The sequence below is a fragment of the Cololabis saira genome, chromosome 14, assembly GCF_033807715.1.
Source record: "Cololabis saira isolate AMF1-May2022 chromosome 14, fColSai1.1, whole genome shotgun sequence".
Taxonomy (NCBI): domain Eukaryota; kingdom Metazoa; phylum Chordata; class Actinopteri; order Beloniformes; family Belonidae; genus Cololabis; species Cololabis saira.
The window spans coordinates 44,174,516-44,187,351 of NC_084600.1; positions in this window are offsets into that span (position 1 = coordinate 44,174,516).

The following is a 12,836-nucleotide window of genomic DNA, read 5'->3' on the forward strand; positions in this document are numbered from 1 at the left end:
TGGAGAGTTAAAATTGCACATATAGACACTTAATCCGACCTGAAAAACCCCAAAATTTCGCGCGCGTGAGCGTAGCGAGCGCGCAAGGGCCCCCCCCTACCATTTCGCACAGGGCCTCGCAAATCTCCCAGGCGGCTCTGTTAACAGGACTTGGTGTAACTTACCTTCGAAAAAATATCCGCGTGGCGAGTCTTTAGGTGTCGCTTGAGGTTGGTGGTGTTCTTTCCCCAGAGTTTGTGGCCACATTTATTGTCGTCTACCTCCACGATACATTCAGTCTTTCTTTCTGCTTGGTTATATTTAAAATATTTCCATAAATCGTCGTGTCGTTTCCGACCACCGAGCCCCGTGCCGCTGCCGCCGGCATCCATCTTACCGCAGCAACACGTGCGACTACGGCCGTGCTGTGTTCAGGTGCTAATGGCGTGATGCCAGGTGGGCGTGACCAAACAAGGACAGGTTGCAGCGCTGATATTTTTTTATTTTTCATGTCAAAGGCAGGCAGAAATGTCATGCATTTTGAACGTCTGACCCACTAACATTTTCGTCTAGTCTCGTCTGGTCAACGAAAACTAGAACACGTCCCGTCATGTTTTAGTCATCAAAGAGCCTCGTTAAGCTCGTCACCGTCTCGTCACCGTCTCGTCACCGTCATGAAAAAAAGGGGCGTCAACGACATAATTTCGTCATCGTTGACAAAAACAACACTGCTTTACACGTTGGACACATGCAAGGTTAAAAAGATTATAGTTTGTCTGTAGGGACCATATTCACACCATCACTAAAGTAAAATGGCAATTCTGAGTTTCAAGTTTCATCTTGAGAAACTTGCAAATACGCTGCTCCAAGACCAAAGAGCAGGGCATTACGGAAGAGTATTAGGGCCAGGCAAGAGTACAAATATTTGAGAGGGGAAGATTTTTTTATTGTGCACTTTGAGAAAAAAGTCAAAATGTCGAGAATAATGTTAAAATAAAATTTTGATTTGTTTTTTTTTGATGCCTTGAGAAAGGGCTATGACCGAAACGTTGGCCCAATAAAACACTAGTCTGGTGAGAAGAAGGTGTGCGGGAGTTTTCTTTTTAAATTGGCTGCAGATTTCCTCCTCCAACGTACCTTTCTGCATATCCGTTGTGCTAAAAGTTTTCTACTTAAAATAACATTTTGAGAAAAAAGTCGAAATGTCAAGATTAATGTTGAAATACAATTTCAAGAATAAAGTCGAAATTTTGTGAATAGTCTAAATTTCGCCTTTTTTCTCAACTTTTATCTCAACCTTTTCGGCAAAAGCAATGTTTATTTAACTTTTTCATTTTGTTTTGTAAAAAAAAATTCAACTTTATTCATGAAATTTTGCCTTTTTTCTCAACATTTCAACTTTTTTCTCAACATTTTACTTCAACATTAATCTCGACATTTTGACTTTTTTCTCGACATTTCAACTTTTTTATCGAATGAAAGAATAATGAAAAAAATGAAAAAAAAGAAAAAAAAAATCTTACTCCTCTAAAATGCTATTTTTATTTTTCTCCTGCCTGGGCTTAAAGGTGACCTATTATGGCATTTAATGTATATTTTAAACAGGCCTTGAATGTCTTAAAAACAATCTAAAGCTTGTTTTTTCTACATAAATCATAAATCCAGCCTGTGGGCCCTGTCACTAGTTTTACCTTCTAACCTCTTTTTCTGCACCTCATTTTTAGGGAAGGGGGGGGGGTATGATAATGAGGCTCTGTGCTGATTGGCTCCCTGAATGACGTGTAGCAAGGGAGGAGAATAAACCTGCTCCGCCAGAGCAGCCCAAGCCTGTAAATTATCACAACACTGAATTTTCACAAATGGAAACTTTATTGTTAAAAAAATAAAATATGAGTTGTATATAAATAACATTTATGCACTATTTAAGCCGGATCTACCCGGCGGATGCTGAACGCTGGCCCCGGAGCCGCGCCGGGCGCCCAGCGTGGCTCCGGGACGCATCGCCCGTTACCGGTGATCAAACCGACAGATTTCGCTGAAAATCTCGGAGGGTGAAGCTGGTCCAGCCTGGGACGTACCCCAGAAATCCCTGCTCCCAAAGCGGCTGGGAACCTGGACAATTTAGTGGGACGGACCGCGCTTTGGAAACCAGGAAGTAGACTGGAGCAGCGCGCATCACCGCGGCTTTAACGGGGGAATCTGACCGGTTCCGACCGGCCGGGACCGCAGGAACCCGCCTGGACTGGTAGCAGGGACTCCCGGGGACCGACCAGCGGAATTTCAGACGGATCTGCCCGGCGGATTCTGCGCGCTGGCACTGCAACCCCACGGCCGGCGCACAGATCGCCCCCGGGGCGCATCCTGTGCGCATCGCCCGTTACCGGGGATCAAACCGACAGATTTGGCTGAAAATCTCGGAGGGTGAAGCTGGTCCGACCTGGGACGGACCCCCAAAGACCCAGCTCCCAAACCACCCGGGAACCTGGATGATTTAACCCGGATCCGCTCCGCCGCGGCGCCGCGTCCGACTGGCTGAAGGAAGGACCGCTCCAGCAGCGTAGAGAGCTGGTGGTGGGCGTGGTTTCAGCAGCGGAGGAGACCGAGGGCGTGGTTTGCATTTTGGTGACGTAAAGAAAATGCACAAATCCAAACGGCTCACAGAAACCACATGACACTGGGGGACTCTGTAAGGTGGGGGGGGGGAGTAGACCTTGCAGATTTTCATGGGGTATCATCTTTTCTGTGTTGGCAGGCTGAGGGGAGACCACTTTATATATGTTAAAACAAGAAAAAACGTGTTTTTCAGAATAGGTCCCCTTTAATACTCTTCCATAGGGTATGATGGACTTTTGGGTCACAATCAGAATGTAACACCAACAAAAGGGCGGTCTCTCTTCTGAGGTCTCACTCTTTTATGGGGATTGGAGACAAAACCAGCTCAGACTGTAAGAGGAACATTTAGATTTCAAAACAATCAAGACTCCATTCACATTTCAAGAAACTTACTTCAGACTAAATGATACAAGCTTATAATTAACCTCATAAAAAAAGGTTTACCAATATTGACCAAACAAAGGTTTACACCCCTCACCGTGGAACAACAGGCCTAGTAAGTTAAAGGCCGTCCTTTCTAACCTCCAACAGTCTTCCGTCGGCGTTCCCGCTCCACTGCACGCCGTTTCAGATGTCTCTTATTGATAGTCTGGTTATGACTCTGCCTCGGGCGCGTGCTTTATTTATGTGATTGCTTTTCTGCCTACCCAACGGCATCCACAGGCTGTTTCTTTCTCAAAGTTGACTCCAGAAAAAAACACTTTTCGGATCTAGGAGGGAGGAGAATAAAGGTGACCGATCCCCAGGGTTGAATCTCACGCTACATTTGAATATTAAAAATCAAGACTTCAAGAGTTCAGTCCCATTCATCTGGTGATAATCAACAAAAGGCTAATGAAGGGAAAGTACATGTTGGAGTAAAGCAGTCACACATGGGACGGAGCTTTGTTGTAGAGTCAGAGCTGGAGGTTTTCATCCTTCGTCACTGCACGAATCGTACTCCCAGGAGAACCGCATTTAAGCAAGAAGCCCCGAGACATCAGAGTAAAAGAGTTTTAAAGCAGAAATAAAGAAACTCCAGTAACCTACTTTGCATTTTTTTTTGAAGGAGCTTGGGCATCACGATGAGAACACAGCTCATTACGTGGCAGAGTGCTGTGACACGGCCAGACACTTAGAACTAAAGTGCAACCTAACAAATTTACCAAATCTGCTGTCGGAGCTCGACACAGTAAAAGGAGCGAGAAAATATAAACGGAAATAAAAGGAATTAAGAAAAACAAATAATTCTGACATCAAGTTTTGCCGTCAGTGGTTTCAGGAGCTGAAATAATCTACAGTGTTGGATGTAAACAAAGGGACTCCTCCTCACCGCTGGAGGAAAGTGGACGGATGTCTCACAAAATAAATCATTCTCTATTCAAACTTTAGTCATTTAGGCACCTACTGTGCTGCGTTTGATAGAGATACTTTGCTCGTATCCGGGGGGATAATTGGGGATTATCAGCTCTCAGATGGCATTTTGATGGCTTTTAAAGAACACTCATTTGCACAGAGACAACCAGCAGTGTAATTCTAAGTTTAGTTTTATTACGAGCTCTCCGACAAACGGCCAAGCAGGAAGCGATTGTGCAGACATGAAAGAATGGATTAAGAAGAGGCAAATGATTTCCAGCGAAAATGAAGTTGTCCACCCAATTAAATCTGACTCTTTATGTTATGCAAATGAATTATGCAGTCTCTCGTTTCCTTTAGTTAGTTTTCAGAAGGCTTATGTGATCACAATAAGCTGCTGTCTGCAGTTTTTGGTCGTATGAGGAGAAAGTTGCTTTAGCTCCGACTTTGTACTTCTCGCTTGTACACAGTTTTGTGATCCTTTGCGTGTTGATTGTTTTTCTTCTGCTCTGTTCATGCAGCACTGTCCAACAAAAGGAAATTACATTGTTTTGCAATTTCTGAGTCTATTTGAGTCATTTTTATTTTTCTTTTGTTCTTTTTTGTTCTAAATTTGACTTCACTGGAAAAAAAATGCCATCAGAGGGGGCTATTTAATAGTACATATATATATATATATATATATATATATATATATATATATATATATATATATATATATATATATATATATATATATATATATAGAAAGAAAGAAAGAAAGAAAGAAAGAAAGAAAGAAAGAAAGAAAGAAAGAAAGAAAGAAAGAAAGAAAGAAAGAAAGAAAAGAGCCTGAAAGAAAGAAAGAAAGAAAGAAAGAAAGAAAGAAAGAAAGAAAGAAAGAAAGAAAGAAAGAAAGAAAGAAAGGAGCCTGAAAGAAAGAAATTTATATATATATATATATATATATAATGTATATATATATATTTATATTTATATATATAAATATAATACTCAACATGGCTATGCCTATGCAACCAGATCTGCTTCTGGTGTTCACTTTACTCTTCCTCTACCAAGAACCAATGCACTAAAGAGGCTACGACGTTTAGAGCAGTAACATATTGGAAGCTTCCACCACATTTAACCATGATAAACAATAAAGCTAGATTCAAAAATAAATTAAAAGTAAAGCCGATGAACGGCCCTCGCGCGTGCAATTGTCACCAATAAAGTTCAAGGACTCAAAACTAAGTCCGATGACACCACCCATGACTCTTTATGTCAAACCATTCAAAAGTTATTGCAGAAAATAGGAACTATCACACATCGACCAATCAGAAGAAGGGGCGGGGCTAATTTGCACCGATTAAGGTGAAGGAGTCAAAACCGGGTCTGATGACACCACCCACGACTCTTTATGTCAAACCATTCAAAAGTTATGGCAGAAAGTAGGGACTATCAGATATGGACCAAGATGAAGGGGGGCGTGCTTTTTTTGGCGTCTATCATCGCCACGGTAACGCTTTTGACTGAGAAAAGTAATAGTCGTCGCAGGATCTAGATCTATTTTGATGTATAACACACCTGGGTGCACGTTACGGTTCGGGCGTATTAATGGCCTGAAGAAATAGCATTTGGTAAATTAGTTGGTTTATTCTGAAATTCTGAGTGTGTAAAATGGAATATTCTTTGTTGTTTGGTTCTGGCTTGTTTCAACAATTTAAGGGTTGAACTTTGTTACAACAACATGCATGTTGGACTCCGGCAGGGCTGCCCTTGGTCACCGGTCCTGTTCATAATTTTTATGGACAGGATTTCTAGGCGCAGCCAGGGGCCGGAGGGGATCCGGTTTGGGAACCTCAGGATTTCATCTCTGCTTTTTGCAGATGATGTTGTCCTGTTGGCTTCATCAGACCGGGACCTCCAGCATGTGCTGGGGCGGTTTGAGGCCGAGTGCGACGCGGCAGGGATGAGAATCAGCACCTCCAAGACCGAGGCCATGGTTCTCGACCGGGAAAGGGTGGCGTGCCTTCTCCGGGTGGGTGGAGAAGTCCTGCCTCAGGTGGAGGAGTTTAAGTATCTCGGGGTCTTGTTCACGAGTGAGGGAACGATGGACCGTGAGATTGACAGACGGATCGGTGCAGCGTCCACAGTTATGCGGTCGATGTACTGGACCGTCGTGGTAAAGAGGGAGCTGAGTCGAAAGAAGAAGCTCTCGATTTACCGGTCAATCTACGCCCCTACCCTCACCTATGGTCATGAACTTTGGGTAGTGACCGAAAGGACAAGATCACGGATACAAGCGGCCGAGATGAGTTTCCTCCGCAGGGCGGCTGGACGCTCCCTTAGAGATGAGTTTCCTCCCTTAGAGACGAGTTTCCTCCTTTAGAGATGAGTTTCCTCCCTTAGAGATGAGTTTCCTCCCTTAGAGATGAGTTTCCTCCTTTAGAGATGAGTTTCCTCCCTTAGAGATAAGTTTCCTCCCTTAGAGATGAGTTTCCTCCCTTAGAGATGAGTTTCCTCCCTTAGAGATGAATTTCCTCCCTTAGAGATGAGTTTCCTCCCTTGGAGATGAGTTTCCTCCCTTAGAGATGAGTTTCCTCCGCAGGGCGGCTGGACGCTCCCTTAGAGATGAGTTTCCTCCCTTAGAGATGAGTTTCCTCCCTTAGAGATGAGTTTCCTCCCTTAGAGATGAATTTCCTCCCTTAGAGATGAGTTTCCTCCCTTGGAGATGAGTTTCCTCCCTTAGAGATGAGTTTCCTCCCTTAGAGATGAGTTTCCTCCCTTAGAGATGAGTTTCCTCCCTTAGAGATGAGTTTCCTCCCTTGGAGATGAGTTTCCTCCCTTGGAGATGAGTTTCCTCCCTTGGAGATGAGTTTCCTCTGCAGGGTGGCTGGACACTCCCTTAGAGATGAGTTTCCTCTGCAGGGTGGCTGGACGCTCCCTTAGAGATGAGTTTCCTCCCTTAGAGATGAGTTTCCTCCTTAGAGATGAGTTTCCTCCTTAGAGATGAGTTTCCTCCCTTAGAGATGAGTTTCCTCCCTTAGAGATGAGTTTCCTCCCTTAGAGATGGGTTTCCTCCCTTAGAGATGAGTTTCCTCTGCAGGGCGGCTGGACGCTCCCTTAGAGATGAGTTTCCTCCGCAGGGCGGCTGGACGCTCCCTTAGAGATGAGTTTCCTCTGCAGGGTGGCTGGACGCTCCCTTAGAGATGAGTTTCCTCCGCAGGGCGGCTGGACGCTCCCTTAGAGATGAGTTTCTTCCCTTAGAGATGAGTTTCCCCCCTTAGAGATGAGTTTCCTCCCTTAGAGATGAGTTTCCTCCGCAGGGTGGCTGGACGCTCCCTTAGAGATGAGTTTCCTCCGCAGGGTGGCTGGACGCTCCCTTAGAGATGAGTTTCCTCCCTTAGAGATGAGTTTCCTCCCTTAGAGATGAGTTTCCTCCCTTAAAGATGAGTTTCATCCCTTAGAGATGAGTTTCCTCCCTTAGAGATGAGTTTCCTCCCTTAGAGATGAGTTTCCTCCCTTAAAGATGAGTTTCCTCCCTTAAAGATGAGTTTCATCCCTTAGAGATGAGTTTCCTCCGCAGGGTGGCTGGACGCTCCCTTAGAGATGAGTTTCCTCCCTTAGAGATGAGTTTCCTCCGCAGGGTGGCTGGACGCTCCCTTAGAGATGAGTTTCCTCCCTTAGAGATGAGTTTCCTCCCTTAGAGATGAGTTTCCTCCCTTAAAGATGAGTTTCATCCCTTAGAGATGAGTTTCCTCCCTTAGAGATGAGTTTCCTCCCTTAGAGATGAGTTTCCTCCCTTAAAGATGAGTTTCCTCCCTTAAAGATGAGTTTCCTCCCTTAAAGATGAGTTTCATCCCTTAGAGATGAGTTTCCTCCGCAGGGTGGCTGGACGCTCCCTTAGAGATGAGTTTCCCCCCTTAGAGATGAGTTTCCCCCCTTAGAGATGAGTTTCCTCCCTTAGAGATGAGTTTCCTCCCTTAGAGATGAGTTTCCTCCGCAGGGCGGCTGGACGCTCCCTTAGAGATGAGTTTCCTCCGCAGGGTGGCTGGACGCTCCCTTAGAGATGAGTTTCCTCCCTTAGAGATGAGTTTCCTCCGCAGGGTGGCTGGACGCTCCCTTAGAGATGAGTTTCCTCCCTTAGAGATGAGTTTCCTCCCTTAGAGATGAGTTTCCTCCCTTAAAGATGAGTTTCATCCCTTAGAGATGAGTTTCCTCCCTTAGAGATGAGTTTCCTCCCTTAGAGATGAGTTTCCTCCCTTAAAGATGAGTTTCCTCCCTTAAAGATGAGTTTCATCCCTTAGAGATGAGTTTCCTCCGCAGGGTGGCTGGACGCTCCCTTAGAGATGAGTTTCCTCCCTTAGAGATGAGTTTCCCCCCTTAGAGATGAGTTTCCCCCCTTAGAGATGAGTTTCCTCCCTTAGAGATGAGTTTCCTCCCTTAGAGATGAGTTTCCTCCCTTAGAGATGAGTTTCCTCCGCAGGGCGGCTGGACGCTCCCTTAGAGATGAGTTTCCTCCCTTAGAGATGAGTTTCCTCCCTTAGAGATGAGTTTCCTCCCTTAGAGATGAGTTTCCTCCGCAGGGTGGCTGGACGCTCCCTTAGAGATGAGTTTCCTCCCTTAGAGATGAGTTTCCTCCCTTAGAGATGAGTTTCCTCCCTTAGAGATGAGTTTCCTCTGCAGGGTGGCTGGACGCTCCCTTAGAGATGAGTTTCCTCCCTTAGAGATGAGTTTCCTCCCTTAGAGATGAGTTTCCTCCACAGGGTGGCTGGACGCTCCTTAGAGATGAGTTTCCTCCCTTAGAGATGAGTTTCCTCCGCAGGGTGGCTGGACGCTCCCTTAGAGATGAGTTTCCTCTGCAGGGTGGCTGGACGCTCCCTTAGAGATGAGTTTCCTCCCTTAGAGATGAGTTTCCTCCCTTAGAGATGAGTTTCCTCCACAGGGTGGCTGGACGCTCCTTAGAGATGAGTTTCCTCCCTTAGAGATGAGTTTCCTCCGCAGGGTGGCTGGACGCTCCCTTAGAGATGAGTTTCCTCCCTTAGAGATGAGTTTCCTCCCTTAGAGATGAGTTTCCTCCGCAGGGCGGCTGGACGCTCCCTTAGAGATGAGTTTCCTCCCTTAGAGATGAGTTTCCTCCCTTAAAGATGAGTTTCCTCCCTTAGAGATGAGTTTCCTCTGCAGGGTGGCTGGACGCTCCCTTAGAGATGAGTTTCCTCCGCAGGGCGGCTGGACGCTCCCTTAGAGATGAGTTTCCTCCCTTAGAGATGAGTTTCCTCCCTTAAAGATGAGTTTCCTCCCTTAGAGATGAGTTTCCTCCACAGGGTGGCTGGACGCTCCTTAGAGATGAGTTTCCTCCCTTAGAGATGAGTTTCCTCCGCAGGGTGGCTGGACGCTCCCTTAGAGATGAGTTTCCTCCCTTAGAGATGAGTTTCCTCCCTTAAAGATGAGTTTCCTCCCTTAGAGATGAGTTTCCTCCCTTAAAGATGAGTTTCATCCCTTAGAGATGAGTTTCCTCGCAGGGTGGCTGGACGCTCCCTTAGAGATGAGTTTCCTCCCTTAGAGATGAGTTTCCTCCCTTAGAGATGAGTTTCATCCGCAGGGCGGCTGGACGCTCCCTTAGAGATGAGTTTCCCCCCTTAGAGATGAGTTTCCCCCCTTAGAGATGAGTTTCCTCCCTTAGAGATGAGTTTCCTCCCTTAGAGATGAGTTTCCTCCCTTAGAGATGAGTTTCCTCCCTTAGAGATGAGTTTCCTCCGCAGGGTGGCTGGACGCTCCCTTAGAGATGAGTTTCCTCCGCAGGGTGGCTGGACGCTCCCTTAGAGATGAGTTTCCCCCCTTAGAGATGAGTTTCCCCCCTTAGAGATGAGTTTCCTCCCTTAGAGATGAGTTTCCTCCCTTAGAGATGAGTTTCCTCCCTTAGAGATGAGTTTCCTCCGCAGGGTGGCTGGACGCTCCCTTAGAGATGAGTTTCCTCCGCAGGGTGGCTGGACGCTCCCTTAGAGATGAGTTTCCTCCGTAGGGTGGCTGGACGCTCCCTTAGAGATGAGTTTCCTCCCTTAGAGATGAGTTTCCTCCCTTAGAGATGAGTTTCCTCCCTTAGAGATGAGTTTCCTCTGCAGGGTGGCTGGACGCTCCCTTAGAGATGAGTTTCCTCTGCAGGGTGGCTGGACGCTCCCTTAGAGATGAGTTTCCTCCCTTAGAGATGAGTTTCCTCCCTTAGAGATGAGTTTCCTCCACAGGGTGGCTGGACGCTCCTTAGAGATGAGTTTCCTCCCTTAGAGATGAGTTTCCTCCGCAGGGTGGCTGGACGCTCCCTTAGAGATGAGTTTCCTCCCTTAGAGATGAGTTTCCTCCCTTAGAGATGAGTTTCCTCCGCAGGGTGGCTGGACGCTCCCTTAGAGATGAGTTTCCTCCGCAGGGCGGCTGGACGCTCCCTTAGAGATGAGTTTCCTCCCTTAGAGATGAGTTTCCTCCCTTAGAGATGAGTTTCCTCCGCAGGGCGGCTGGACGCTCCCTTAGAGATGAGTTTCCTCTGCAGGGTGGCTGGACGCTCCCTTAGAGAAGAGTTTCCTCCCTTAGAGACGAGTTTCCTCCCTTAGAGATGAGTTTCCTCCCTTAGAGAAGAGTTTCCTCCCTTAGAGACGAGTTTCCTCCCTTAGAGATGAGTTTCCTTTGCAGGGTGGCTGGACGCTCCCTTAGAGATGAGTTTCCTCCCTTAGAGATGAGTTTCCTCCCTTAGAGAAGAGTTTCCTCCCTTAGAGACGAGTTTCCTCCCTTAGAGATGAGTTTCCTCCTTTAGAGATGAGTTTCCTCCCTTAGAGATGAGTTTCCTCCCTTAGAGATGAGTTTCCTCCCTTAGAGATGAGTTTCCTCCCTTAGAGATGAGTTTCCTCCCTTAGAGACGAGTTTCCTCCCTTAGAGACGAGTTTCCTCCCTTAGAGACGAGTTTCCTCCCTTAGAGATGAGTTTCCTCCCTTAGAGATGAGTTTCCTCCCTTAGAGATGAGTTTCCTCCCTTAGAGATGAGTTTCCTCCCTTAGAGATGAGTTTCCTCCCTTAGAGATGAGTTTCCTCCCTTAGAGACGAGTTTCCTCCCTTAGAGATGAGTTTCCTCCCTTAGAGATGAGTTTCCTCCCTTAGAGATGAGTTTCCTCCCTTAGAGACGAGTTTCCTCCCTTAGAGATGAGTTTCCTCCGCAGGGTGGCTGGACGCTCCCTTAGAGATGAGTTTCCTCCCTTAGAGATGAGTTTCCTCCCTTAGAGATGAGTTTCCTCCCTTAGAGACGAGTTTCCTCCCTTAGAGATGAGTTTCCTCCCTTAGAGATGAGTTTCCTCCGCAGGGCGGCTGGACGCTCCCTTAGAGATGAGTTTCCTCCCTTAGAGACGAGTTTCCTCCCTTAGAGATGAGTTTCCTCCCTTAGAGATGAGTTTCCTCCGCAGGGCGGCTGGACGCTCCCTTAGAGATGAGTTTCCTCCCTTAGAGACGAGTTTCCTCCCTTAGAGATGAGTTTCCTCCCTTAGAGATGAGTTTCCTTTGCAGGGTGGCTGGACGCTCCCTTAGAGATGAGTTTCCTCCGCAGGGTGACTGGACGCTCCCTTAGAGATGAGTTTCCTCCGCAGGGTGGCTGGACGCTCCCTTAGAGATAGGGTGAGGAGTTCGGTCACCCGGGAGGAGCTCGGAGTCGAGCCGCTGCTCCTTCACATTGAGAGGAGTCAGCTGAGGTGGCTTGGGCATCTGTACCGGATCCTCCTGGATCCTCCCTAGGGAGGTGTTCCAGGCATGTCCCTCCTCCCTAGGGAGGTGTTCCAGGCATGTCCCTCCACCCTAGGGAGGTGTTCCAGGCATGTCCCTCCTCCCTAGGGAGGTGTTCCAGGCATGTCCCTCCTCCCTAGGGAGGAGTTCCAGGCATGTCCCACCTCTCTAGGGAGGTGTTCCAGGCATGTCCCTCCTCCCTAGGGAGGTGTTCCAGGCATGTCCCTCCTCCCTAGGGAGGTGTTCCAGGCATGTCCCTCCTCCCTAGGGAGGTGTTCCAGGCATGTCCCTCCTCCCTAGGGAGGTGTTCCAGGCATGTCCCTCCTCCCTAGGGAGGTGTTCCAGGCATGCCCCTCCTCCCTAGGGAGGAGTTCCAGGCATGTCCCTCCTCCCTAGGGAGGTGTTCCAGGCATGTCCCTCCTCCCTAGGGAGGTGTTCCAGGCATGTCCCTCCTCCCTAGGGAGGTGTTCCAGGCATGCCCCTCCTCCCTAGGGAGGAGTTCCAGGCATGTCCCTCCTCCCTAGGGAGGTGTTCCAGGCATGTCCCTCCGGGAGGAGACCCCGGGGAAGACCCGGACACGCTGGAGAGACTATGTCTCTCGGCTGGCCTGGGAACGCCTCGGACTCCCCTCGGAGGAGCTGGAGGAAGAGATGGAGGAAGAGATGGAGGAAGAGATGGAGGAAGAGATGGAGGAAGAGCTGGAGGAAGAGATGGAGGAAGAGATGGAGGAAGAGATGGAGGAAGAGCTGGAGGAAGAGATGGAGGAAGAGATGGAGGAAGAGATGGAGGAAGAGATGGAGGAAGAGATGGAGGAAGAGATGGAGGAAGAGATGGAGGAAGAGATGGAGGAAGAGCTGGAGGAAGAGTCTGGGGTGAAGGAAGTCTTGGCATCTCTGTTGAGACTGCTGCCCCCGCAACCCGGCTCCGGATAAGCGGTGGAAAATGGATGGATGGATGGATGGATGGATGGATGGATTGATGGATTGATGGATGATGGATGGATGGATGGATGGATGGATGGATGTATGGATGTATGGATGATGGATGGATGATGGATGATGGATGGATGGATGGATGATGAATGGATGGATGGATGGATGGATGGATGGATGATGGACGGATGGATGGATGGATGGATGGATGGATGGATGAATGGATGGATGAGGGATGGAT